General features: G+C 41.0%; 1 long non-coding RNA gene and 1 pseudogene across 1 annotated transcript; one reads left to right on the top strand and one right to left on the bottom strand.

Moving 5' to 3' along the window:
• Positions 1-8,717: 8,717 nt before the first annotated feature.
• LOC142872932 (uncharacterized) lies at positions 8,718-11,404 on the bottom strand. The gene is made up of 2 exons (XR_012921029.1): positions 10,286-11,404; positions 8,718-10,227 (listed from the first exon to the last, which is right to left on the bottom strand). It is a non-coding gene; the product is annotated as an uncharacterized LOC142872932 (long non-coding RNA).
• Positions 11,405-14,618: 3,214 nt separating this feature from the next.
• On the top strand, positions 14,619-15,307 carry LOC105857384 (large ribosomal subunit protein uL6 pseudogene; annotated as a pseudogene).
• Positions 15,308-27,378: the final 12,071 nt, after the last annotated feature.

The following is a 27,378-nucleotide window of genomic DNA, read 5'->3' as shown; positions in this document are numbered from 1 at the left end:
TGAGTGTGGACTGAAGAGACAGTTCCAGATGAAGAGCCTTAAGAAACATAACCAACTGAAATATGTGGATCTTGTTTGAATTATCCAGTATTAAAAGACGTATTGGGGGAGGGAGAAGTGGGGAGTTATTCTTAACGGGTGTAGAGTTTCTGTTTGAGGTAATGAAAAAGTCTAGAAGCAGATAGTGGTGATGGTTGCACAACATTGTGAATGTACTTAATACCACTGAATTGTACACTTAAAAATGGCTAAAATGGTAAGTTTTACATAATGTATATTTTACCACAATAAAAAAAAAGACATTGTGGGGACAAATAGGAAAAATTTTAATGTGGATGAGTATTTAATGCTATTGAAAAATTATGTGACTCTCATTAAGCGAGATAATGGAATTGTTTATTTCACAAAAATGAGCTTAATTTTTACAGATGAGTGTTGAAATATTTAGGGGTGAATATATATAATATATATTATTATATAATAATATCTAATATTATTATATAATATATATTATATAATATTATATTATATATTATATAATATTATATAATTATTTATATTATATAATATTATATAATAATATATAATATAATATTATATTATATATTATATAATAATATTAGATATAATATAATAATATTAAATATTATTATATAATATATATTATATATATAGATATATCACTAAGTTTACTTCAGAAAATAAGAAAAGAAAAAGGAAGATAAAGGCCATAGGCACAATGTTAGCATTTGATGTAGGTGATAGACATTGGGTTTCCATTAAACTGTTTTTTCTCCTTTTCTATATCAGAATTATGCAAGGGAGAGGGGCACCACGAACACACGCCTGTCTATACGATCCAATCTGTGCATGGAGTTCTAAATTGGAAACAGGAGTTTCCCTGAGGTGTCGCTCTCGGGAAGACCAGCCTTTCTAGGGATGAGAAGGGGGGAGGTGCAGGATAAGTGTTGGCGTCACAGCCATGTGAGTCTAACAGAGATGTTACATATTAAAAAAAAAAATCCAAAAAGAAAGTTCAAAAGAATGGAGGAAAAGGTTCAACGTGAAGCCAGAGTGCACACAGCAAGTCTGCCCGGAGGATCTCGCTGCCCTCAGCTCCCACCGGCTCCCCACCTACTGTATCCTCCTCGGGGTTTGAGCTGCTTCATCACACTGCAAGGCCAGACTGTTGCGTTTCTGGGAGCTAAACAGAGGGTAAAGGAACTATTTGCATCAAAGGCACCCTGTGGATCCTTTCCCTTTTACAAATCAATGCACCAGAGAGCAAGTCACTAGGTTGTTCATCTCCATCCTTATTCTTTTTCATGAATAGACAGTTAGTGTACCCTGACTAGAAGTGAGCTCAGAAGAGAAAGGGAGAAAAGAGGGGAGTAACCACACAATGCACTAATAAAGTACAGCTCTGAGAATGTATGTGGACGGCTTCCTCTACCCAAAAAATCTGATAACATCTTCAAAGCATTTAGTTTATGCCAACAATTGTAACCTTGCTATGCAACACAAGTTGCTTTAATAATTCTGCAATTTCCTTCCAGGTTAAAATCTTATTTGGAAATCTTGACATGTGCAGCTTCCTCTAATGGATCTTTGATTTGCAAGGAACTGCAAAGCATTCTTATTCACTCGGGCACTCTGCTCGGATTTGGTTTCACCCTATCTTCTCTGCCACCTGCATCTTTATATCTCTGCCAGGAATATTCCTCCCAACAAAGGAGCATCTCAGGAGAGGAACGTCTACTCTTCTCTTTACCCCTCCCCTTCCTACTCTATAAGAGAAGACAATACTACTGATTGTAGGCATAGGGTCACATTTACAGTCAGTAGGGCCACTGCCACTGGGTGTTAAAAGATCACACACGCGAGTGTAACTTTCTCTCTGGTGTCGTCCTCTCTACTTTCTTGATGCTGAAAAGGTAAACTAAGCACCCAGGATTTTTCACCATGTGGGAAAAGGAGATCTCCTCTCCTCCCCACCTCTTCCCTCCCCTACTCCTCTCTTGCCTCCTCTCCACTCCCCTCTCCTCTCCCTTCTCCTTTTAGGTGGTTTCCATGTTAAGAGGGTATTTCTCTGACATGAGATAAAGTTGAGCCATTTGGTTCTCATCTATTCTCCCAAATACTCTTGCTTGTTCTCTTATCTTTACACTTTGTGGAGGTTGGTAAAATTGTGATTCAGGTTTGGGCTTAGGGCAAGGAAAAATGCCCCATAAATCTTCAATCTTGGCTATGAGGTCCAGGCCAGCTTATCAGAGAGCTCTGTATTTACATTTTAGGCACAACCTAAATTTAGGCATTCCATAAGTTTTGGTATGTTTTGCTTTCATTCTCAATCATCTTTTTTCTTTTTCTTTTTTTTGAGACATGGTCTTGCTCTGTCACCCTGGCTAGAGTACAGTGGCATCATCAGAGCTCACTGCAACCTCAAACTCCTGGGCTCAAGTGATTCTCTTGCCTCAGCCTCCTGAGTAGTTGGGACTACAGGTGCATGCCACCATGCCCAGCTAATGTTTCTATTTTTAGTAGAAACAGGGTCTTGCTCAGGCTGGTCTCAAACTCCTGACCTCAAGGAATCCTCCTGCCTCAACCTCCCAAAGTGCTAGGATTACAGACATGAGCCACTGTGCCCAGCCTGCATTTTCATTCATCTTAAAGTATTTTCTAGTACTTTAAATGCTTTAAAAAAATTTTCCCTTGTAATTTCTTCTTTGACCTATTGGTTATTTAGAAGTGTATTGTTTAAGTTCTACATATTTGTGTATTTTTCAAATTTCCTTGCCTTATAGATTGTGATTTTATGCCACTGCAGTCAGAAGTCATGCTTTGTATAAGTTCAAATATTTTAAATTTATTGAGTTATGTTCTATAACCTAGAATATAGTCTATCCTGGAGAATAGTCCATATTGACTTGAGAAGAATGTATTTTCTGCTATTCTTGGTTGCAGGATTTTATAGATATCTGTTAAGTTTAGTGGGTTTATAATGTTGTTACAAACCCAATAGTACATTGTTATATCTATTACTCAATATGATTTCATGTCCTTTAATGAAGATGAGAAAACAAAGCAAGTATATATTCACAGAGTTTGTCGTACTAACTTTCTTATTTAACATTTCTGGTTCTTTTCATTTGTTCCTGTGGATTCAAGTTACCATCTCATGTCATTTCTTACTCTCATACAGCTTTGCTTCCATCCACCTCCCTTATGCTGTCATTGTCAAATATATTATTTTATACAATTGCATTGTAAATAATTTAAGAGAAGAAAGAAGAAGAAATATGCATTTATGCTGTCTTTTACAATGATGTAATTACATTTAGTGGTACTCTTTATTCTTTTTCGTTGATTTGAATTACTGGCTGGAGTCACTTGAGTTCCACCTGAAGAACCTGTTTCTTTTCAGATCAGTAATCTAGCAATGAATCCTTTTTTCTTTAGCTTGAAATGCCTTTATTTCATCTTTGGTTTCGAAATATAGTTTTACTGGATATAAGATTCTTAGTTGACATGTTTTTATTTTCCTTTTAGCATTTCAAATATGCCATCCCGGTGCCTTCTGGCATCCATTGTTTCTGAGACATCAGGTGTTAATCTTATTTGGGTTCTCTTGTACATTATGAGTTTTGTTTTTTCTTGCTTCCTTCAGGATTTTCTCATTATTTTTCTCTTTTAACATTTTTACTCCAATGTGTTTGAGTGTGGCTCTCTCTGTGTGTTTATTGTACTTGAAGTTTCTGAACTTCTTGGACGTGAACATTTAATGTATTTCATTTAATGTATTTCATCAAATTTCAGAAGTTTTCAGCCATTATTTCTTCAAATGTTTTTTCTGTTCCTCCCTCTCCTCTATCTCCTCTCATTCTGGTAATCCCATTATGTATATGTTGGCGTGCTTAATGGTATCCCACATTTCTCTGAGACTCTTCATATTTCTTCATTCTTCTCTCTGTTCTTGAAATTAAATAATCTCTATCTTCAAATTTGCTAGTTCTTTCTTCTGCCAGTTCAAATCTACTATTGAGACTCTCTAATGAATTTTTCTTTTCATTCTATTGCACATTCTTTCATTCTATCGCACTTTTCAACCCCAGAATTTCTATGATTCTTTTTATTAGTAATCTATTTAATGAGCCATTGTCATCATCCTTTCCTTTACTTCTTTAAGTATTGTTCCTTTAATTCTTTAAACATACTTATAATAGCTGCTTTGAAGTCACTGTCTGCTAAGTCTGCTAGCTGGGCCTTCTTGTAGGCAGTTTCCATTGACTGCTTTTTTTCCCCCTCTGTGTGTGGGTTACATCACACTTCCTTTTTCTTTGCATGTCTTATAATTTATTTTTGTTGAAAACAGGACATTTTAGATAATATATTGTACCAACTCTGAATACTGATTCTCCCAAGCTAGGACTGATTTCTTTAGTGACTTGGCTAGATTATTTTAGTGAAGTCTATTTTCCCAAAGTGTGAAATGTCTGATGTTTCTCCTTCAAAGATATAGGCTTCATTATATGCATAGTCACCCTGGGATGACAGTGATTTTCTCAAAGCTCTCTTTGACGGTCTCTATCCCTACTCTCTCTTGTTAATTTGTCTGCTTCTGTTGGTGTGATCCCTAGCTATTAGGCTCCACTAGTTGCCAGCTAATCATTCTATTGTTTTCACAATGCCCTAGGGCAGGCATCCTTAAACTACAGCTGGAGGGCCACATGCCGCCCCCCTAGGACATTTATCCAACTAGCTGGGTGTTTTTGCCACAGCTGCCTGCTTAGCAGCCCGACTGGTCCCGGGCCCACAGTGTGCACTCTCCAACAGTCTGAGGGACAGTGAACTGGCCCCCTGTTTAAAAAGTTTGAGGACCCCTGGCCTAGAGCATAAGTTGCTCCACAGTATAATCTAATTAAATGTAAGCACTTTTGCAGGGGAAGTTTTTGAGGCCAGTCTTTGAGATTTGTTTGGACCCTAGGAGGGTTCTTCTTAGCTGTCTCTTTCTCTGGTTCTTGCTGGTAACCCAGCCAGTCTACAGTTTAGCTTATTGCTCTCATTGCACTACCAGCTTCCTCTTAATTGCTTCTCACCCAAATCTCCACTGTTTTCAAGAACTCCCTTCAGCTTGAACTTCTTCATGCTCTGTTCTGAATAAAGTCAGTTCCCTTTGGAAGAGCTTCAGACTGCTATGTTCCTGTCACCTGCCTCTTCCCTTGGACAACACCTCTGTGACTTTGCTCTGGAAGTGGGGGCAGGGACAGTGACCCACTTCTGTTGGAGTGATACCTTTGCTATATAAGCAAGGCATTGAGTGGAGCAGTAGTCTCTGGTCTTCTTGGCTTGCATCACCCTTTGTGGAATCTCTGACTTGTGTGCAAGAGGCGGGTGAGGATAATTAGAGCCCCAATTTTATCAGCCTACTTCACGTGGAGGAGAACTTCTGCCCTATGGATAGGAGCTTGGTGTTAGAATGGAGTCCTCTACCTCTTGTCTGCACTTGCCTGGAACTTAGCCTCTGCAACATGGAGCTAGGGGTGGAGGAATGAGAAATGTTAGTGGCCTACTTCTCCCAGGGAGACACTGTAGTCTGACTGGTAGCCAGGGGAAGAGGGAGCCCTGTCCTCATGGCTATCCCCACTCAGGTTGGAGCTTCCATCACATTGACCTACTTTGGAGTCGGGGCAGGATGGAGGGAACAGTTTGTGGTTCAAATATCACACTCACAGTGTTTTCCCCAATATTTAGTAGATTTTCTTGTATAAACGTTTCTCCATTTTTTTGTATGTCCTTAGGACAATTTCCAGAGACTTTAAATGGTTGTTTTAAAAACAATTTTCCCCAGTTATGGTTGTTTCATTAGATCTGGGTCTGGGGAGCTCCCCATACCACCATCCTGGAAAACATCTCCTAATAGGATCTTAATAGCACCAAACGTTTTCTTGACTGCTAACAACATTTGCCTTGAGCTTCTATCGAAGGTTTGGGTTCTGCTGAAAAATCAGTGCACTATTAAGACTAAATTGGAGGTGAATTTGGAGATAAAGATGATCACCCCTAATAATGTGAAAGCTTTATAGAGAGGCTCTGAGAACCATCTCCTTTGTGCATCCCAAGCACAGAATACTACAGGTTCTGATCAAAATAAAACACAAAACTAGGTATCAGGGGACAAAAGTGCTAACTCTTAGCTCTCTCGCTGGTTTTCTGGATGATGAGCCAGCCAACCTCCTCTGAGTTCCAGTTCCCAGGAATAGTATATTGTGTTAAAGTGTTTGTCTCACATGGTCCCCAAAACAGGGCAGGTGGTTTAGATTGTGTTTATAGAGAAGCAATTTTCACTGAATCAACCCCATTCCTTTTCCCTCTGCTGTCTTTTGTGACTGACCCTGTGCATCTGTGAGGTATCTGTCTGGGTTTGGGGGGTTATTGCTGTTTTGCATTTGTGAACTTCAGATTGAGCCTTGGCCTATAAGCACCATGTTCAATACCTTGAACTTGTTGCATGAGGAAACAAAGTCACAAAGGCTTATCCCTACCCTCACTAAATATTTTATCTTTTAATTTTTATTTATTTTTTTATTTCAGCATATTACAGAGGTACACATGTTTGGGTTACATATTAAATGTTTTAATTTATGAAAGAAAGAGGAGTAGGACATTTGGAATTTCAGGTTCTGATCTTCCGGTCATGGTCATGGTTGCAAGTCCAAATGATATCCTCCCCAGGCACTACTGTTTTTGGTTACTTAAAATGAAGTTGGTTTCTAGACAATTCATCCCACAGTTATGCCCATCTACCTTTGGAACTAAGTGTGTCTACAGCAGGATCTTTATGAAGGCCTGTGGCCCCGACTTATTATTTACTGACTTCTCAATAAACACTCCCATCAGCCATTTGAATACCTTGGCAATCAAGGTTAATACGTCCCACCAGTCATTAAGGCGGTTAAAGTCAATCTCCTTCCAGAGATTAGGTTTAACAAGCTCACCCACAGGACAAGAACTCTTTGGCAAAAAAAAAAAAAAAAAATCCAGGCCTGAATTGAGAGCAACTGACCAAATCAAGATCAAACCAGGTTTCTCACTTATAGCAGCCAAAGCATCCTCCTGCTTGGCAGGCCAAGTTGTTGGATTTGAATTACTGACTGGGGTCACTTGCATTCTACCCAAAAAGCTTGTTTCTTATAAGCTTAGTAATGAATTCTCTCAGATTTTCTTTAGCTTGGAATGCTTTTGTTTCACAATAAAGTTGTTTAAAGTCTTTGGGGCCCAGTGGGGAGCTTAATGGTTATGAGTTTTTGTTTTGGATGATGGTAAAGTTTTGGAAACAGATAATGGTGATGGTTATATAAGATTATGAATATACTTAATGCCACTAAATTGTACTTTAAAATGATCAAAATAGCAAACTTCATGTATGTCTATTTTACCAGACGTGCGCGTGCGCGCACACACACACATACACACACACACACAGTTGGGCCCAATTGCTGCTGGCTCTCTGTCCAGAATGTTCCTCAAATTGCTTAATAACAACATCCAATCTGGGGCTTTGCCAGCTTCTGAGTTTTCTGAAGAGCTCCAGCAGCTTGCTGCATATTACTGCCATTAGTATAACAAATGAAAAAGAGTTAACTTCACAGGTCACTACCTGTTTCTCCAGAAACCTGGAAGTGACATATAGCTACTTAGAGTCCGGGGATGTAGTGTGTGTACATGTGGCGTTAGCCTGAGTTGATATCCGCTTTCCTGTGCCCTTGTTAAGTGGTACCTGAAATAACTAGCAGGATCATTAAGAGACTTATTCCAATCTTTCTCAATTGTTAGATTTGATCTAGAATTATGATGCTACAACCCGCAATTAACTGCCAATAGTTTTAACATCCTTTTCTGATTGACTCTGTCCTTTTCCTGTTTATCTGCTAGCCCGCCACAGCCTCGTGACCCAAGGCTCTGGAATGGATCAGCCATCCTACTCGCTCCCTCCTGCCCACGCCGCATCTCCATGGCAACAGCTAGTCAGGCCCTGCTTGGCTGCAGGTACCGAAGACCTCTCATCTGCAGCCTCGATCCTGCACCATTCAGTCTTAACAAGCCAGCCAGTGTGTGAGGAGCCTCAGCCTCTGTAGCCAACAGGGTCTGGAACTGCCATCAAGCCTCCTTTTGGGTACACCTGGGGAGTACGTGTCTCAACTGAGTTGCTGTGACATTCAGACTGATATTCAGGCCAATGGAAGGGTTTCTGCCCTAGGTTCCTGCTTCAGCCTGAACTCATCATCTCCTCCCTCTCCTCCCACCCTCCAAAGATGAAGCCATTCTGAGCTCGGCAGACCCCACCTGTCACTCATTGCCACGGTCAGTTGGGGCAGCTCCTGTGCATCTCTCAAACTGCTCTTTTTCTACACCCCTGTTGCCTCTGCTATAGGTCAGGCCACATCATTTCCTTCTTCTGCTACTGCAAGATCCTCCAGACGGGTCCTCATACTTCCATGCTTGCTTTCCTCGCATCCAACCTCCACATTACAACCACTGAGAAAATGTCATTGAAAGGAGACCTGCCCATGCCCTTCAGAAAGCCATAGAATGTCAGACTGGTTCCCGTGTCCTCAGGATAGATTTCAGATCCCCTAGCATGCCATGTGAGATCAATCTTCATAATCAGACCTCTGCTCCCCTCCCAACCATCATTTCTTGCCCCTCTACCCCGTGTATTTTGCCCTCAGCCCTACCAATGCCCCTTACGTCCCAAAGGAGCCCTGTGCTCTTTCTAGCCTCTGCGACCTGGCACTGCTGCCTCCTCCACCTGCAGTCTCCTGTACCCTCCCCTTCTGCATAAGCCTGTCACGTGTGCTGGGCGAAGCTCTGTCAGCTCTACAATCTTGAGTAAAGGGCCTTCTCCAAGTCCTGCCTAGCTTCCTGTGCATATCCTCTTTCTGCTAAACTCTCAGCCCCTTGAGGGCAAGGACCGTGCCAGCCTCCAGCTAAGTGCCTAGTGGAGTCACTCAAATATCTGTTGTATAAGTGAAGGAAAGAATGAAAAATAAGCTTCTGGAAACAAAAATATCACCAATGCCATTTTATTCTTTTTCCATGATCTTCTTTTGTTGGGTGCAAATCATCCACCAGATTGGACCAACTGTGAGTTTGCTACACAGCCAAAGCATTGCGACTTGGACTGCTGGCCACTGTCCTTGGGGGCACTTCTACAAATGGGTCAGTTGCCCTAGCTCACCTCTGGCTATTCCTGTTGCCTTCTTTTTGTTAGTCACCAGGGAGGTCCTTGCAGGCCCCATGGATGAACCCATGTGGCCTCTGTCAGCAGCTGGAGAGCCATTCCTGAGAGCTGAGATAGTGAGTCAGCCCTCCTCCCAGTGCCCAGGGAAGATTCCTTTCTCACTGGTTGAGCAACTTCACTCAGGCTATGTTTTCCTTAGCAGAGTCCAAGATTTGGAATCACAGTAAGAGAAAACGGTAGGTAATTTCAGGAATGGATAAAACTTGTTTCTCCAGGAGAGGGTTCTTTTGGGGGAGTGGTGGTGCAGCCAGTGCTAAGTGGCCTGTGTTCACAGATAAGTAAACAAATAAATGAAAGGAGGACTTGAATGTATATGGATTCTTGTTCCCAGAGAGAGCAATGGATTATTTCGGAAAGAAGCTAGAACAAGAGAGACCTCTCAGCAGAGGCAGGTGGCCACCCACATGGGCACACGGAGTGCCATTAAAGACCATTCGGCCTTCAGCTCTGTTCCATGCACTTTTTCCTAAATCAACATATCTCTCATGTTCCAGAAATGAGAAACCAACCAAATTTTCACGGTGGACCTGGATGGGATTAGAAAAGAATGAATTTTGCTTCAAACTGAGTTCCCTTGCTACCAGTGTAAGGTTTACACACACGGGGAAGAATGGGGCTCTAGGTGGAAGAGGTAGCAATGCAAAGGCACAATCTCACTTTTCCCCTTGCAGTAAATAAGCAAAAGATCCATTAAATGAGAAAATGTATGTGAAAGCACTTGGTGTGCTTGACAAATGGATGAGAGTCAATAATATTGACTTTTTTTGTTTTATCTATGCTCAGTATTGAGATCCATAGGGCATATTTGTGTGTAGGAAGAATAACAGGACTACCAAGCAGGTGTAGGGGGGTATTCTATACTTGGCTGATAGGTAAAATTTTGCCATTAGAAATTCTTTCCTTTGACTCAATTAAAAAACAAATACCTAACAAAATACCATAGAATAAAAAAAAAAAAAAAAAAACAAAAAAAAAAACAAATACCAATTAGAGGCAAAACATTGCCTTTAGACATTTCTGTTTTACTGTTAATGGATGATCCTATTCTTTTATTTATTTATTTTTTTACAGGCAGTAGTGGAAAGAACTTAAAGGCATTAAACATCATAAATGGTGGAAAAGTACAAATTTTCTATTTCTTCAAGCTAACTCAAAAGCCTGCCAGTCCAAATGGAAATACTACTGCTCTTATAATTTCTATTATAGAAATAAATAATTTTAACAAGTTTCTAATAGAGATGAGACAACAAATGTAGAAACCGAAGAACAGCCTGGTCATTTGCCTCAGTGCAGAGGCAGTTTCCTAACTGGACATGTTAGGAGTAGTAGAAGATCTTGTCTGTTGACAACTTTGAACGTGGTAGTTGAAGAGACGAAAGGTAAACAGAAATCATAAGCTTGTTTACATATATAAAGTGGCTTTGAACTCTACCTTATGTATGTTAACATAACCTGAACCTAGAACTCAGAATACTTGTAAATCCTCAATAAATGTTTGTTTAAACAAAACCAAACTAAAAACAGAACAAAACATAACTGGTACTTGTCAACACCAGTCAGTTCTGTCCCACAGTAGGGTCAATAAAACTATCAGATGAATATAAGCTCTGAAAATAAACTAACCATGTCCTATATGTGTTCTGCTCTAGCCCACATGGACTGTCAACAGTTCCTTGAGATATGTCATCTTTACTACTTCCATCTGGATATAAAGAAAGAAACCACAACACGACAGGGAAAGGGGCTTGCTCGGATTAGCAAGAAAATTATTGTTAGCCCGAAGTCAAAGATTCTAAACTCCAAAATTAATAACGTAAAAAGACTCAAAACATCTTATTGGAGGATTTTGTTTAATATTTTAATCAAGAGCTGTTACAACTCAATAATTAAAAGGCAAAAACCCCAAAAGAAAAATCACCAAAGGACATGAACTAACAGATCATAAAAGGAGATCTCTGTGACGATCAAAGGAATACTGTATTTTTAACTAGTTTCTGCCTAAAATGTGAGTGCAGAGCTTTCTGGCAAGATAGCCCTGACTAGATCTTATAGCCAAGGGTGAAGACATACGGCCCCTTTTCCTTGTCCTAACCCCAAATTGGAATCTTGTAATTTTAACACCCCGCCCCCCCCACACACACACACACTGGGAGGTAAAGACACAAGAAAGCCCAGGGCATTTGGAAGAACAGGTCAGCTTTGCCTGGGCCTCCCGGACTGAGGAGGCAGGGTGCAGGGGCAGCTTATGGAGCTCGTGGTCTCTGATGTTCTCTGGGACAACTCAAGCCTTGTCTACTTTGCTACTTTGTGTAGCAAGAGCCCCATAGCCTTGCTATTCAGAGTGTGGTCCGTGGGCCAGCAGCATAGACATCTAGGAGCATACAGAAATGCAGAATCTCGGACTCTCACCCCAGGCCTCTGGAACCAGATCCCAGGTGGCCTCAGAAGTGCAGCCCTAGGGCACCTGGCTCAGGCTTTACTCACTACAGGTGCTCGGTAAATGTTTGCCGATTGAACGAAACACTGGACAGGATGATCCACCGGGTCCCTCCAAAACTAAAGCATGGGACTTAATGAAAACTGTCGCTACTCAGCTGAGGAAAGTACAGTCATGCATCACTTAATGACAGGGAAACGTTCTGAGAAATGCATCCTTCGGTGATTTCATTGTCGTTGGAGCATCGTACAGTGCACTTAGACCTAGGTGGCTAGCCTACTGCACACCTACGCTGTACGCTACAGCCTGCTGTTCCAGGGCTACAGACCTAGACAGCCTGTTCCTGTACCGAATGTCACACACTAAGGCAAATGATAACAGACAGTGCTTGTGTAGCAGAACACATCTAAACATGGAAAAGGGATAGTCAAAATGCAGTATCACAAGCTTACAGGACCACCCTCAAACCTGCAGTCTGTCAGTTGACGGAAACTTCGCTAAGTGGGGCATGACTGCATCCCCCATTTTACAAAGGGCTGTAAGTGAGATTACGAATGAATAATAGTGCTTTGGTGCTGATACTTCCCACAGTGACTTCAGAGTTTCTTGTTAGTATCCTGTCACCGGGCTTCTTTATATGCCCAAGAGGCACCAACGAGGGCTAAATTCTGGCTCATCCTTCCCAGCCCACCTGTCATGAAAGGGACAGCACTGGGGACATAAAATCAAACCAGCAGGAATGAGAACAACAGGGCTGACAAGGCCGGAGGAAAGGCCCACCAAGGCAAGGACATTGCTCTTTCCCCCGCCTTTCGACAGAGCGCGGAGCCACGTGTTCAGCCTGGGCTATTGGGCCCGTGTGTGGAGGGGCTGGGGAGGACGGAAGGGAAAGACCAGGACGAGAAAAGAGGGCACCATGGATCAAGGACCCCCGTGCTGTCCTATGAACCGACACAGGCAGAGATGCCACACCTGGCCGCTACAGTCCTTTTGAGGCAACTGTGTGCTGCCATCATCATCATCACCACCATCACTTGAATTCTATTTGCTGTCTGCCAACCCCTTTACTGAGCAGAGCATCTTGGTAGCGAGCAGGCTTCTAGCTTCGAGGTTGCCCACAGCCCTTGGGCTGCCAGAAAACCAGTTACAAGCAGGGAGACAAAAGGGATCTAGAGGATGGAGAGGCATTCTGAGTTCCGCTAATGATGAGGTGACTCACGGGCTGACTCAGACAAAGGAACGAAGGAACGCGAAGTCTGGGAGAGGGGAGGCGGTGGGGGGCAGACCTTAAAGGAGTCCTGCTGAAACGTTCACATGGGAGCTAGGAGGCCAGGGACACAGTGTTATTTAGAGAACTGCCTGCAGCTCTGGCGTTGGAGGGAGGAGCGGATTCTGAAAACAGAGGGAGAAAATTGCAGTTGAGGCCAGAAGCTGAGTTGTGAATCTGGAGCCTTCTGTACTTTGAGAAATGCGTAGCATTCGCTAGCAAACACTGAGCTGCCCTTCAGCAAATCTCAGAATACTAACTTAATAGGCATTCATTGTCATCAGAGCCCCGGGAGTAGAGGTAAATTGGGTACCACCCTCTACTTGTCTAATAAACTCAATTAAAAAAATAGGCCTATTTTGACTTTCTTCAGTATTTTATTTCATTTATTTACTTATCTTTGTTGCTGAGACAGAGTCTCGCTCTGTTATGCAGGCTAGAGTGCCGTGGCGTCAGCCTAGCTCACAGCAACCTCCGACTCCTAGGCTCAAGTGACCTTCCTGCTTCAGCCTCCTGAATAGCTGGGGCTATAGGCACATGCCACCACGCCTGGCTAATTTTTTCTAATTTTGGTAGAGACGGGGTCTCGCTCTTGCTCAAGCTGGTCTGGAACTCCTGAGCCCAAATGATCCTCCTGCCTCGGCCTCCCAGAGTGCTGGGATTACAGGCGTGAGCCACCATGAATGGCCTCTCTTTAGTATTTTATATTTGGATAAGCTTGTGATCCAACTTGTAATTACAGATATACTTTTTAAAAATTAAACATATAACTAAGGCATTTTCTCTCGTTAATGGCTACTTGGGGTTTTGAGTTTGGAGATTAAAGGGTCACACATTGTTATGAAGGTTGGTACTTGCATGGTCCTATAAGGACTATACTGAAATGATATGACTGTGTCCCCCTACCCCACCCCCTCACACACTATGCCTAGGCTCCCTGAAGAGCACGTAGGTGTGAGAAGTCTGGACACAGGTATAAACCACTTTAGTGACACATTTTTTCCCATGTGCTAAATAGCCCACACAGATTCACAGCCTTAGCCATTTAGACAACATAAAAACCAACTGAGCTATCTAAAAATAATTTTGGTTGATCACATATATATATGTAATTGGGCGACTGTTGCTTCAAATGTACTTTTCTAGAATGGTTCCATGGCTGTGGAAAGGCGTGGCTTCTCGGGCAGCTTGGCCACCTGTGAACTTTCATGGAGATAAAAGATACTTTGCTCCAAAAGGCAAATTCAGCTTTGCCTGCCCTCAACAGATCGCAAGAGCAGTTGGTCATGGTTGTTTCAGCCTTGGCCAACTCATTTTCCATTCCCACCAGGTTTGCTGTATTTAATCTTGAGTGTTTTGAAACATTATTAACCCCAGTGTGTCTGATAATTGCAAAAGCAATGAGAATGCTGAATGTCCTGTTGAGAATAGGTTTATGATTATGATGAAAATAAAAGAGATTAACACATTGAACATGGTAAAAAAAAAAAAAAGTCCCTGATACTACATGTGGTAAGAGATGGGTCATTAGTCAATAGGGGTGATTCTGAAAGACAAAGAGAGGTTCAAAACATGTGAAAAAGGCTGGCTGAGCTCTTTGCCGTATCTCCCGTGAGAATGAAGACCATTCTCGGCAATCAGACTGTCGACATTCCAGAAAATGTGGACATCACTCTTAAGGGACGTACAGTTATCGTGAAGGGTCCCAGAGGAACCCTGCGGAGGGACTTCAATCACATCAATGTAGAACTTAGTCTCCTTGGAAAGAAAAAGAAGAGGCTCCGGGTTGACAAATGGTAGGGAAATAGAAAGGAACTGGCTACTGTTCGCACTGTTTGTAGTCATGTACAGAACATGGTCAAAGGTGTCACACTGGGTTTCCGTTACAAGATGAGGTCTGTGTATGCTCACTTCCCCATCAACGTTGTTATCCAGGAGAATGGGTCTCTTGTTGAAATACGGAATTTCTTAGGTGAAAAATACATCCGCAGGGCTCGGATGAGGCCAGGCGTTGCTCGTTCAGTATCTCAAGCACAGAAAGATGAGTTGATCCTCGAAGGAAATGACACTGAGCTTGTTTCAAATTCGGCTGCATTGATTCAGCAGGCCACAACAGTTAAAAACAAGGATATCAGAAAATTTTTGGATGGTATCTATGTCTCTGAAAAAGGAACAGTTCAGCAGGCTGATGAATAAGCTCTAATAGGTGAGTTGTCCAGCCACATGAAGACACCACATGATTACTAAGATGTATTTGTAATTTTGATGGTGCAATAAAAGAGCTGTTGGTTTGGGAAAAAAAAAAAAAGCTGGCTGGGTCTATGCAATGAACAGCAATCAGCAAGAAAAGGAGGAAAAGTAATCCAAGAAATGGAAACAATTTTGAGTGTATGATTAGAGAACTGGCAACAACTTTGAATGCCTATGATCCAAATATTAATTCAGGTGAAAGCTAAAATTATGTTCAAACATTTAAATGCTAGGTGTGGTGAAAGTTCTCATTCTGAAACCTTTGCTGAACGCCAGAGATGGTTCCATAGATTCAAAACCAGTTAGATCTACACAACAGGAAACTCCCCAATGGGGGTCGCTAAGGAGTTCTTTGTGACACTAGGCAGGGCTCATCCAAAGGCTGCCTTGACTAATTTGTACAAACTGGTCTATTTTGGATAAAGTGGCCCACTAGAATGGATATTAGTGAGAAGGAGAGAACTCTGCTTAGTTTTAAATCTTTGAAGGACCAATGTGTCTATCTAAGCTTAAATCACTCTTAGCCAGTTTGTCTTACTAACAGGCTTTTAGAATTCACCTGTTTGTAAGGTGTATGTATACACATTTCTGTGTACTTTTTTGAGTCATGCTTTTTTACTAACATTGGATAGTGAGATTTTCCTTTAGCCCTTAGCTGACAGTTTGGTATCCCATTTCCTTCCTATGTCATTTGATCCACCTTTCACTGAACTTATAAGAATGCTGATATTAATATTATTTGCCATAAATTGTTATGTTTCTCTGAATATTGTATTAGGATAAATTAGTAGAATGAAGTTAAAGGTTATAGTGTATGAATGTGTTTAAAGTTTTAATATATTTTCAAATTTACTTCTGAAATGGTTTTGCCAATTATTAATAATATCTCTATCAGAAAAATATCAATGTTCCCATTTTCATATGCCTTTTTCAATACTAGATACTATTTTTCTTTTATCTTCATTTTGGGGACAAAAAATTTTTAATGTTTATTTGATTATTATTGACATCTCTATGATTTTTAGTTTATGTCCTTTGCCAATAATTCTATTTGGGTATTTGCCTTTTAATTATTGATTTGTAATAGTGCTTTATATATTTAAGACAGTCTCTCTTCCCTCAATTTTTCCTTACCCTTTTAACTTTATTTATAGTGTCCACCATTGTTTTTTCATCTCTGAAGCTTAGATAGTACCAGACCCAATTAATTCATGTATCTTATAGGAAGATTAAATGAGGAAATATTTGTACAGGCAGTTTTTTTAAATCACTTACGTCCATTAATCATGCCACCCAAAAATCAAGAGGGTTGTTCTGCAAGTCTAATATGAATTTGTAGATAATTTAACTAGTATTCTTGGCTCTAGCAATATCTTATTAAACAAAAAGTTAATTTAAACATTTTGTATCATAGTTATTAGGAATGTTATAAAAATAAACAAAGATTGGCTATAAAAGCACTCTGAGACTTTTAGATGATTCCACATAAAACCAATCTGTTGCATTATTTCTCTTTTCCTTTCTTTTGAAAACTCTAATTAATCCAGTACAAGCTCATTACAACAGAAAAGGCACTCTATTTATGACTATTTTTACCTCAGGCTCATAAGTTATGCCCTGCTCACCTTCCCAAATAACTCGTATTCTCATCCTTTTTTTGTCTGAAAACAAAAAGACATCAGACTGTGAAAAACTCTTCTCTAACAGAAAGAAATGTTTTTAAAAATTATATATTTTAAGGTGGGGGTGGTGGCTCACACCTGTAATCCTAGCACTTTAGGAGGCCAAGGCGGGAGAATTCTTTGAGGCCAGGAGCTTGAGACCATCCTGGACAATAGCAAGACCCTTTCTCTAAAATATATATATATATATATAAGCTGGATGTAGTGGCGCACACCTGTAGTCCCAGTTACTCGGGAGGCTGAGGCAGGAGGATCGCTTGAGCCCAGGAGTTTGAGGTCGCTGTGAGCTAGGCTGACGCCACTGCACTCCAGCCCAGGCAACAGAGTGAGACCCCGTCTCTAAAAAAATTAAAAAATTAAAAATCATATATTTTTATAAATAAATAAATAATAACACAATATTTAAAGGCGTCCGTGAGGTCTGGCTCCCACTGATACCTCTGTCCTCCCTCCGCCCTGCTCTGGTCTCCATGGTTTCTTGGGTATCCTCCTGGTGTCGCAAATACATAGAGCTATTATTATTTCCCTTTTCATATGCAAAAGCAGCATACTCTATTCTCTATCTTGCTTTTTTTTTTTTTTTAAAGTTAGCACTATATCTTGAGTAGAAGACCTTCAACAGAAAGACAGTTAATATAAACATAGGACATGATGACACCGGCATTAAACAAGGAAATTTTCAAAGTCCTTTCTCACCACACACAAAAAATGACAAGTAAGGCTAAAACAGGACCCACACCTTTCACCTCTCACAAAAACCAACTCACGCTGGATAACAGACTTAAACCTAAGATATGAAACTATTAGAACTCTAGAGGAAAAAGTTGGAAACACTCTCCTAGACATCGGCCTGGGCAAAGAGTTTATGAAGAAGTCCCCAAAGGCAATCACAGCAGCAACAAAAATAAATAAATGGGACATGATCAAACTACAAAGCTTCTGCACAGCCAAAGAAATAGTCATGAAAGTAAACAGACAACCTACAGAATGGGAGAAAATTTTTGCATCCTATGCATCCGATAAGGGACTGATAACTAGAATATACTTAGAACTCACGAAAATTAGGAAGAAAAAATCAAATAACCCCATTAAAAAGTGGGCAAAGGACTTGAACAGAAATTTTTCTAAAGAAGACAGAAGAATGGCCAACAAACATATGAAGAAATGCTCAACATCTCTAATCATCAGGGAAATGCAAATCAAAACCACAATGAGATATCACTTAACCCCAGTGAGAATGGCCTTTATCAAAAAATCTCCAAACAATAAATGCTGGCGTGGTTGCGGAGAGAGAGGAACACTCCTACACTGCTGGTGGGACTGCAAACTAGTTCAACCTCTGTGGAAAGCAATATGGAGATACCTTAAAGCGATACAAGTGAATCTACCATTTGATCCAGCAATCCCATTGCTGGGCATCTACCCAAATGATCCAGTGACACTCTACAAAAAAGACACCTGCACTCGAATGTTTATAGCAGCACAATTCATAATTGCAAGGCTGTGGAAACAGCCCAAGTGCCCATCAATCAAAGAATGGATTAATAAAATGTGGTATATGTACACCATGGAGTACTATTCAGCTCTAAGAAACAATGGTGATATAGCACACCTTATATTTTCCTGGTTAGAGCTGGAACCCATACTACTAAGTGAAGTATCCCAAGAATGGAAAAACAAGCACCAGATATATTCTCCAGCAAACTGGTATTAACTGAGTAGCACCTAAGTGGACACATAGGTGCTACAGTAATAGGGTATTGGGCAGGTGGGAGGGGGGAGGGGGGCGGGTATATACATACATAGTGAGTGAGATGTGCACCATCTGGGGGATGGTCATGATGGAGACTCAGACTTTTGGGGGGAGGGGGGGAAATGGGCATTTATTGAAACCTTAAAATCTGTACCCCCATAATATGCCAAAATAAAAAAAAATAATTAAAAAAAAAAAAAAAATGACAAGTATACGAGGTAGCACGCATGTACGTTAGCTAGCTTGCTGTAGCCATTCCACAATGTATGCATTGTATCAAAACGTCATGGTGTACACCATAAATATACATGATTTATATTAGTCAATTAAGAAAGAAAAGGACATTCTAAAAATACATAAATGGAGCACACTCTCTCCCCCAGTTCGTGTCTTGGTTCTGCCACTACAATCGTAGAATCTCAGAGTTGGATAGTGTGGTGAAAGGTTTGCTAGTCAGGTATCAAAATCTCGTTCCTCTTTTTGCTAGGAAAACAGCTAGCATGCATTCAAGCCTCCCTCGTGGTTAGATGTGGTCACGTGCCTGAGTTTTAGCGGATAGAATGTGAGCAGAGCTTACATGCACCACTTCTAGGTCCGGCTCCTGAAAACCTCGCCTGGCAATCCTCCGTGTTCTGTCCCAGTGTGTCGGCAGGATGTCAACACCCAGAGCGGCCCCGCAAGCCACGTGTTGGAGGCGACAGAGTCACAACAAGATAGAAGGGGCTGGTTCTTTGAATTACCAGTTGGGAGAGAGCCACCACCATCAGAAACACTCGTTTTGGATGTTCCATGAGTGAGAAATAAATTTTCTATCATGTTAGACCCATGAGACACTTTTAGGTTTGATTATTACAGCAGCTAGTATTGCCTTAATTAACAAAGCAACCTCAAAGTCCCTCTAGCCCAAAGTCTCTCTGTCCAAGGTATAAATACCTTCCTCAGCATTCTAGACTTCTGGTCATCTTATCCCCTAAGTGATCACACAACCTCCAATGGACTTAGGATACCCTTGCAGAAAGTGGCTGTGCTAGTCCTCATTGTGTCTTTAGTGCCTAGCATTACTGGCGAATGGCATGGGCTCAACAAATGTTTTTGGGTAAATGAATGAATACCCGAACACCCCCAGAGATAAAGAATTGATTCACGACCATACCAGTCAGTGTAACATACTTGAACCAGCTTGAATTATTAGAAAATTACTGACAGGGAGCTCAAATCCATCACCCTTTAACTTGTACCAATTCAGGAGTGCCCCTCGAAGTCACATAAAATAAGTCCAAGCCTTCTTTAAGACAGCCCTTCAATTACTTGACAATAGCCTCTCCCACCCCTTCCATGACAAATCCTCTGGTCTTCAGGCTAACATCGTACTCTCGGCACACACATCGACCACCCTTGGATGGGATGGGACCAAGTGCCCCTCCTAGTCAGGACTCCACACTTTAATTAATGCACCTTAATATTTTAATTGTCTTTGAGGTGGCCATGTCACCTGTTGACTCGTTTTAAGCTTATGGTCAAGCTTCCTAACTCTTCTCTGCTTTCTTCCCTGCCTCCAACATACACACTAATTCACTGTGCGACCTTGGGCACATCACTTCACTTCTCTGGGCCTCATGTCTCATGTGAAACATAAGTTGGTTGGATCAGATGATTTTTGAGATATTTTTTCCCATTCTAATGTTCTTTGAATCTAAAGTAGGAATTCCTGAGAGCACTCACGTTGCACTTTGATGTAGAATCCCTCGCTCCTAGCAGTATGGGAGTGTAAATCTGCCCAGAAACGTTACACTCATCAAACAACATGAAACTGCACTGGTCATTTTTCTCAGCTGTATTAAGCTTATATCCACAGATATCTGGATACTGTGTGATAAATTGTATATACACATTAAGGCCAGTGGATTATACTGGACTGTAGTGGTCAAGAAAAGAGAAAGTCAGGCATAGGCAAAACCAAACAAACAACCAATGAGAGTATGCGGGGAACCAGGGCTTTGTTTTCTGTAAAGGTACTTACTGTCCATCACTTTTTTAACCCAGGGGATAGTGACCATCAGAAAGGACACTTACAATTCATTCAACAAAAATCCTGTTTTGATGTGTTGTCAATTTCCTCAGGCCATTTCATACACTGTACAACTATACCAAAAAAAAAAAAATACTCTAAGTCATTGGGCAAATAAAGGCTGTTTGCTGGGGGAATCAAATCATGTCTCCATATCTCTTGCCCTTGGTCAATTTCTTATAAAGCAGACACTTTACATGTTTTTAGCTGGTTAATTTCTCCTGGTATTTCTGCTTGACAGCCCTCAATCCATTCCTAACAGGTAGGATCCACCTCCCACCCTAGACTAAGATTCTACAAATGATTATTTGACCTCCTTTGAAAAACTCATTGCCAGCTTTATAACCCGATCTGGGCACACTCCCCATCGGGCCTGCATTTCCTGTGGATGATGCATTGGTTTCCTAGGTGACAGTGGGAAGGAATAGACCTGTTAGCTTGTGGCTTCTGACTCACCCACTGCAATGGACGTCATAGAATCGTGGCAGAACAAATGGATTCTGATAATAAGCATGTGCTTAAGCTAGCAGCGGGGCACTAATGGTTAAAACAATCCCACTGTACCAGCTCTCCCTCCCGCTAAGCAAGCCAACAGACTGACAGGAATATCCGATCTGAAAAAACAAACAGCAGATTTGAAACCTCCCAGTCGTACGTAAGTTTGCAGCAGAGTCCTATTCATCTTCCCAATATTTTGCTCCTTTCCCTGCAGAATTTCCTTTTCCTTTCTGGAATGTGGAAATACCAGGGTTCTCTAAAGAAATGTTATATGGAGGTTGAAAAGAGGGAGAGATAGAAACAAATCAAAAACTGACTGAAAGTCTGCTTAGGAAGGTGTCAGCTGCTTTTGAACTTTCACATTTGTTCCCCGAGAAGGGAAAGTAAACTCACAGTGGACTAACCAATCGTCAGAGCCCAGAATGAAAAATATATTCTGCTGAGCAATTAATCCTTAGAAAAGTTGGATTTCATGAAACCTGGAGACAGTCTCTCTCTCATAAAAACACACACACAGACAGAATGACTGCGATTGTCTTTCTAGCTGCCTCTTTTTGTATCAACTGACCACAGCCACATACAAGTCAAAGAAGACTACCTGGAAATAAAAAAACACGAAGAGTTCCTTTGTCCTTCATGTCTGAACCAGTGAAGACTGAATGGATTCTTTAGATTCTTTAATTCCTTAAATGCCAAGCAAACCTAAAGGTTCCCTACTGGAGATAATGCCTCTTGTTTTCCACTGGGCCTTGAGGGATGCTTTAAATAGCATCAGCAAGCATCCGAATGAATTAGACAGCAAATGTAGGTTAGCTTTATTTAGACAGATAAAGACAAGCAGAGAAAGTTGTCTGGTTCAAGGGCAGTGCAGCCTGACATGACAGCATTTCTCAGAGGAGGGGAAATTGCTTTGGGAGAGGGAGGTATTTTGGGGCAAGAGCAAAGTTTCTTGATCTCCAGGGAAAGGGATGCTAAGTTCAGAAGATGCTAAGTACAGAAGAGCAGGAATTAAGAATGGCATGCCACTCATTGAGGGAAAGAGCTGCAGATTTAAAATGTAAAACAAAACTTAGCATCTCTAAGATCACACATGAGTTTTTCTCTCTGCCATTCCTTAGGAACATCAGAAAGGACAAGTTTCCCAGAAGATAAGCTGGGCTGGAGGGTTTTTGCAACTCCTCTGGAGTGGGCCTTGAGATCCTCAACAAATTCTGAGTCAAGAAACACGTCCAGATGAAGGGCCCGTGGAGGTATGGAAGCTCAGAAAGGAGAGAAATTGGCAAATTTGGACACATTCACTCATTAAACAAAAATGTAAACACTTGGGAAAAAATTGCAGCCAATGGGTTTGGTTTATTTTCCCCCTCTTCCTCTGCCTCCCCCTTAGATTATTTTCTGAAAATAAAATAAAAATGCTTTCTTTTTTATTAAAAAATGCTTCTTTCTATATCTTATCTGAAAACAAATGCCTTATGGAAGGCAGTCGGTCAGAAAAAATGTAACTCTAGGTTTTTTTGTTTTGTTTTGTTTTTGCTGTGATGTTTATGACTTCTCTAATTTTTTGCTGGTTTTTCCTCAATTGACAAAAGCCAAATGATACTTGATATCTTAAAGTTCAGCCTCTTGTAGCCTAATTAATAATTAGTTTAAAAAGAAAAAATTTCAGTTAGTAGATTTATATTATTTGAGTAAATTATAATTGTAAATACTTAATAATTTTGTGAGTAGACCCATCTCTACCTAATACATTCTTATGTTCATAAAGTAATAATGAATTTAGATGTGTTTTAAAAATTCTTTTAAAAAGATCAAAAACTTAGTTTTGCATAGATTTTCATTTCTCCCTAAAAGTAATTTCTCAGATTATTTTCTTTTTTTAAGGATTTCACAACTGAAAATTATACATCTTTATATATCTCCAAGACAATGTCATAGGGATAAAATATGTTATAAAAACTTCTCATGAAGCAAAATGTAAAACTTCATTCGAATTCAGCATTTATGGCACTTTCTTTGTACTTATCATTTGTTTGCTCATTTCATTCATTCCTTCCTTCAACAATTATGTACTAAGTATCCACCACATGCAAGTAAAGTGAGCATCATACACACTTTTTCCCTTTCTTCATCGCTGGCTGCTTTTCTTTCCCTAATCAATTCCTCTGCACTCTGTGCACCCCAAACTCACTCTCTAGTGACCCTTGTTGATAAACTAGAGTAGTATATACTAAAAATCTGTTCAATTGAGAAGTATGGGTTTTATTTTTCTTTTTCTTTTTTTTCCTGAGACAGAGTCTCACTTTGTTGCCCAGGCTACAGTGCTGTGGCATCAGCCTAGCTCACAGCAACCTCAAACTCCTGGGCTCAAGCGATCCTCCTGCCTCAGCCTCCCGAGTAGCTGGGACTACAGGCATGCGCCACCATGCCCAGCTAATTTTTTTTTCTCTATATTTTTTTAGTTGGCCAATTAATTTCTTTCTATTTTTAGTAGAGACGGGGTCTCGATCTTGCTCAGGCTGGTTTCGAACTCCTGACCTTCAGCGATCCTCCCGCCTTGGCCTCCCAGAGTGCTAGGATTATAAGTGAGCCACCACCCCCAGCCAGAAGTATGGTTTTTCTCTTTAACAAAAGCACACAAAACTTCCCTAGTTCACTGCCAAAAACTCAATATTCTTTTAACTGTTTGTGGGGTTGGCAAATCAGTTAATCATCTGAAGCCATTATAATTCTAAGGAGGGGATGGAAAGACAATCACTATAATTATAAAGTAATAGATTCAAAAGACTTATCTGAGATCCCCAGGTCAAGCTTATTTCAGTACTCTATTAACTTCTTATAAAACCCCCTCACCTAAAGCCATTCCTATAAAATCTTCACATGTATAGTTACAAGAATCTAAACAAAAGGAAAACTGATCCCCCCACCACCACACACACTCTCTTTTTTAGGTAAAGGAACTAACATTTCTACATGAACTGAAATGAAAACACTTAATAACATCCCTGGGATCTATGTTTTTTGCTCTGACATCTTCAATCACTTCACAATTAGATTATCTCTTTATTAGAATTTCTCAATTTGTGTTAATAATTAGGAGACCTTTTACATGCTCTTCAATAAGTCAATTTCAGAACTTGGTTTTAATATTTTTAAGTGCTAGAGCAAAAACTTTTATATGGAGGCAGAAAGCAAAGTTATAATCAATTGCTTATCCAAATAAATAAAATATGATGTATTGTAACTAAAAAATTATAGCAATTTTTTTGTTTTCTGTGTTCTTCATGTTTGCTGCACTAAATATTATGATTTCAGTAAACTTGTAACTCTGTAAAGAAAACATTGTAATAGCATTTGACTAGGTAAAATAAGGATCACATTTTATTTTTATTTTGTGACATTTGTGGTTCTTCAGCATGACATTGGCATTCTTCCTCTTCTGATGCAACTTCCTTCTCTGTTTCATTTTGTTTTGGTTGAGGCTGTTTCAACCTCCCCCTTCTCTGAGCAGTCTTTCAGCTTGTCTGCGAGGTTCTGAGCTGTCACTTTGTTTTCTGACTATCCACTTCTGTTTTCTGTGGCAACACCTACACACAAACATCTAGCCGCCCATCCAAATGGACACACACCCACGCGCGCTCAGACTCATACACACACAGACACAGATCTGCACGCACGAGCACGCACACACGCGCAGCCTCCACGCTTCCACCCTCCTGCAGGGAGCTCAAGCCGCTCCAGCTGTCTGGCCCTGGCCACAAAAGCGGCCGCAGAGTTTCTAATGTCAGTTCTCTGATCGGAACCAGCACGAATACAGGCAGCTGCTTCTAAGCAGCTTACATCACCTGGGCCAAGGAGAAGACAGCTGTGCAGGTTCAAGCTGGTAGAGCCAGATGCTTCAAGCTGCGTGTCGTGATAAGAGGGGAAGGAACAAGATCTGGGGTTCTACCTGAAGAGCTTTGTCCCAACTGTGTGTTGACAGCCACGTACTGATATTTCCAGTCCCACCTCTCTCTGAAGCTTTCCCTGACATGCTGACTGTTCCCCCACGCCGCTGTACCCCCACCGTCCTTGTTTAGTTAGATGCTTATCTCCCCCACCCCCTAACAAGCCTGTTAGATTGAAAAATGTTTTTTAAGAGACGAGGTCCCCACTCTGTCACCCAGGCGAGAGCACAGTGGCACAATCGCAGCTCGTTGCTCGCTGCCTTGAACTCCTGGGCTAGACTGAAAACTTTTAAAGGCATGGACCTTGGTTGATGCTGATGCATCTTTTATCTTGCACCTGGCACATCGCAGGCATTCAATAAATGTTCAGTGGACGAATGCAATCCACTGCTCCCTTCCCATGGGCAAAACAGAGACTGGTTTTTGGTGGAGGGGGAAAGAGAAGGGTGTCCTAAAGGTGTCTCTTCTCCTCTTTAAAGTTACATTGGAAGTGAAGAGACTACCTTGCCTCGTGGACTCTGTGTGACAGTGCCTCAGTGACACACAGAGCAGCTACCTCCTCCTCATCCACCCCTGGGATTTCTTCTAGTGACCAATAAATAAGTCCAATCCTACTTACAAGATAAGCCTTTGAAACACTTGCAGTGCAAAGGAGAAGAAACTATTATAGCAAGGAAGGTTGTGTAAGTAATGCGAAAATGGGGCACATATCTTTTAAATTGGTTAATAAGATTCATGTCGCAGAGCAAAATGTTTCAACATTTAAAATGTTTTAGCATCAAGAGAGGGTACGGATGAGATGGAAAACTGCGTGAGGCTCTTTACTGGCGTGATCTCATTTTAATCCTCACAAAAACCTATAAAAGAGACATTATTGTTTTCACTTTAAAGAGGAAGAAAGTGAGGCTCAGAAAGGATAAGAATTAAGAAGTAGTCCTAATACCAATACTCAGCTGAGCTTAGATTTGAACCCCTCATCTGCCTGACTCCAAAATCCTTTCTCCATTCCTCTTGATTCCTCCCAAGAACTATTTCTAAAATGTTGACATCAACTTTTCAGAGAGGTTGAAAAATAAAGATTGAATATTTATTGAGCAATGATGATGGGCCACACCTGAGGCTGGGCAATCTAGAACAGAATAGAATAAAGCATCCTGTGCTCAAAGAGCTAAGTACCGGGTGCAGGAAGGTGACGTGTAAACACAGGCTGGGTAGCAGAGAATGATGTAAGGGTCACCGTGGAGAGGATCATCTTGGACCTGAGGACTGAAGGAAAGAGGGGTTGGTTCTGGTTGTGCAAAGAGGTCAAGAAAAGTTTCACTGAACACTGGGAGATGGTTCTGAGAAGATGCTGAGCAGAGCAGGCAAGGAGGCCCAAGTGTCAAGACATGGCGGAGGAAGGGAATAGGTTATAAGAGCTCGGTAGAAAAGTTCACGGGAGTCCAGTGAATGGCTGGAATAGCAGAATAATAGAAGGTTTTGAATAGGAGTCTAAACTTGAAATGGGGAATTACTGAAGGTTCTTGAGTAGGGGAAGGCAAAGATCCAATCAAATCCTTGACTAAAACATCCCAAATTATTGCTGAATCCATCTTGACACCACATCACAAGTACACAAAGTACATAACATAGAAAAATATGGAAAATCAATATTCTTAATCAAGACTCAAAAAAAAAAAAAGGCCCACTTCTGACAAAAAACAAAAAACACAGCAAATGAAGGGATATAGCCTGAATGCATGACTTGAACCAGGCCTGCCCTGTTCCTACTGCAGTGGCCAGGAATGGGCCCATTCTCATGACTCACAACACAATCCCCATCGACCCCAAAACCTGGGGCAACAAATGCAATCCCCTCCTCCCCACAAAGAAAAAATTCCAGCAGGGAAATGACCATTCCCTTCCCTTCCTTCCTATTAAGAAGCCAGATCGTGAAGATTGCTAAACTGTTCTCTCACCTCAATAGGCCAGACAAACATGCTAGAATGGGAACTGGATCCTGATGGCTTAATTGAGTTAAAAGGAAAAGTGTAGATCCTCTAAAAGCCTCTCAATGGTCTCGGAGAGGCTCTCACGGCTCTGAAAGCCCCGTAGCGTTTCTCAGTTCCTTGGTTAGGGAGGAGCAGAATGATTTTCCTAGCACAGAATTCAAAAGCTCTGGAAGTCAGCAGTTCTGAA

This window comes from Microcebus murinus, chromosome 9 (assembly GCF_040939455.1).
Source record: "Microcebus murinus isolate Inina chromosome 9, M.murinus_Inina_mat1.0, whole genome shotgun sequence".
NCBI classification, from domain to species: Eukaryota; Metazoa; Chordata; class Mammalia; order Primates; family Cheirogaleidae; genus Microcebus; species Microcebus murinus.
The sequence above is the reverse complement of the archived record's forward strand: the minus strand, read 5'-3'. Positions and strand labels throughout refer to the sequence as shown.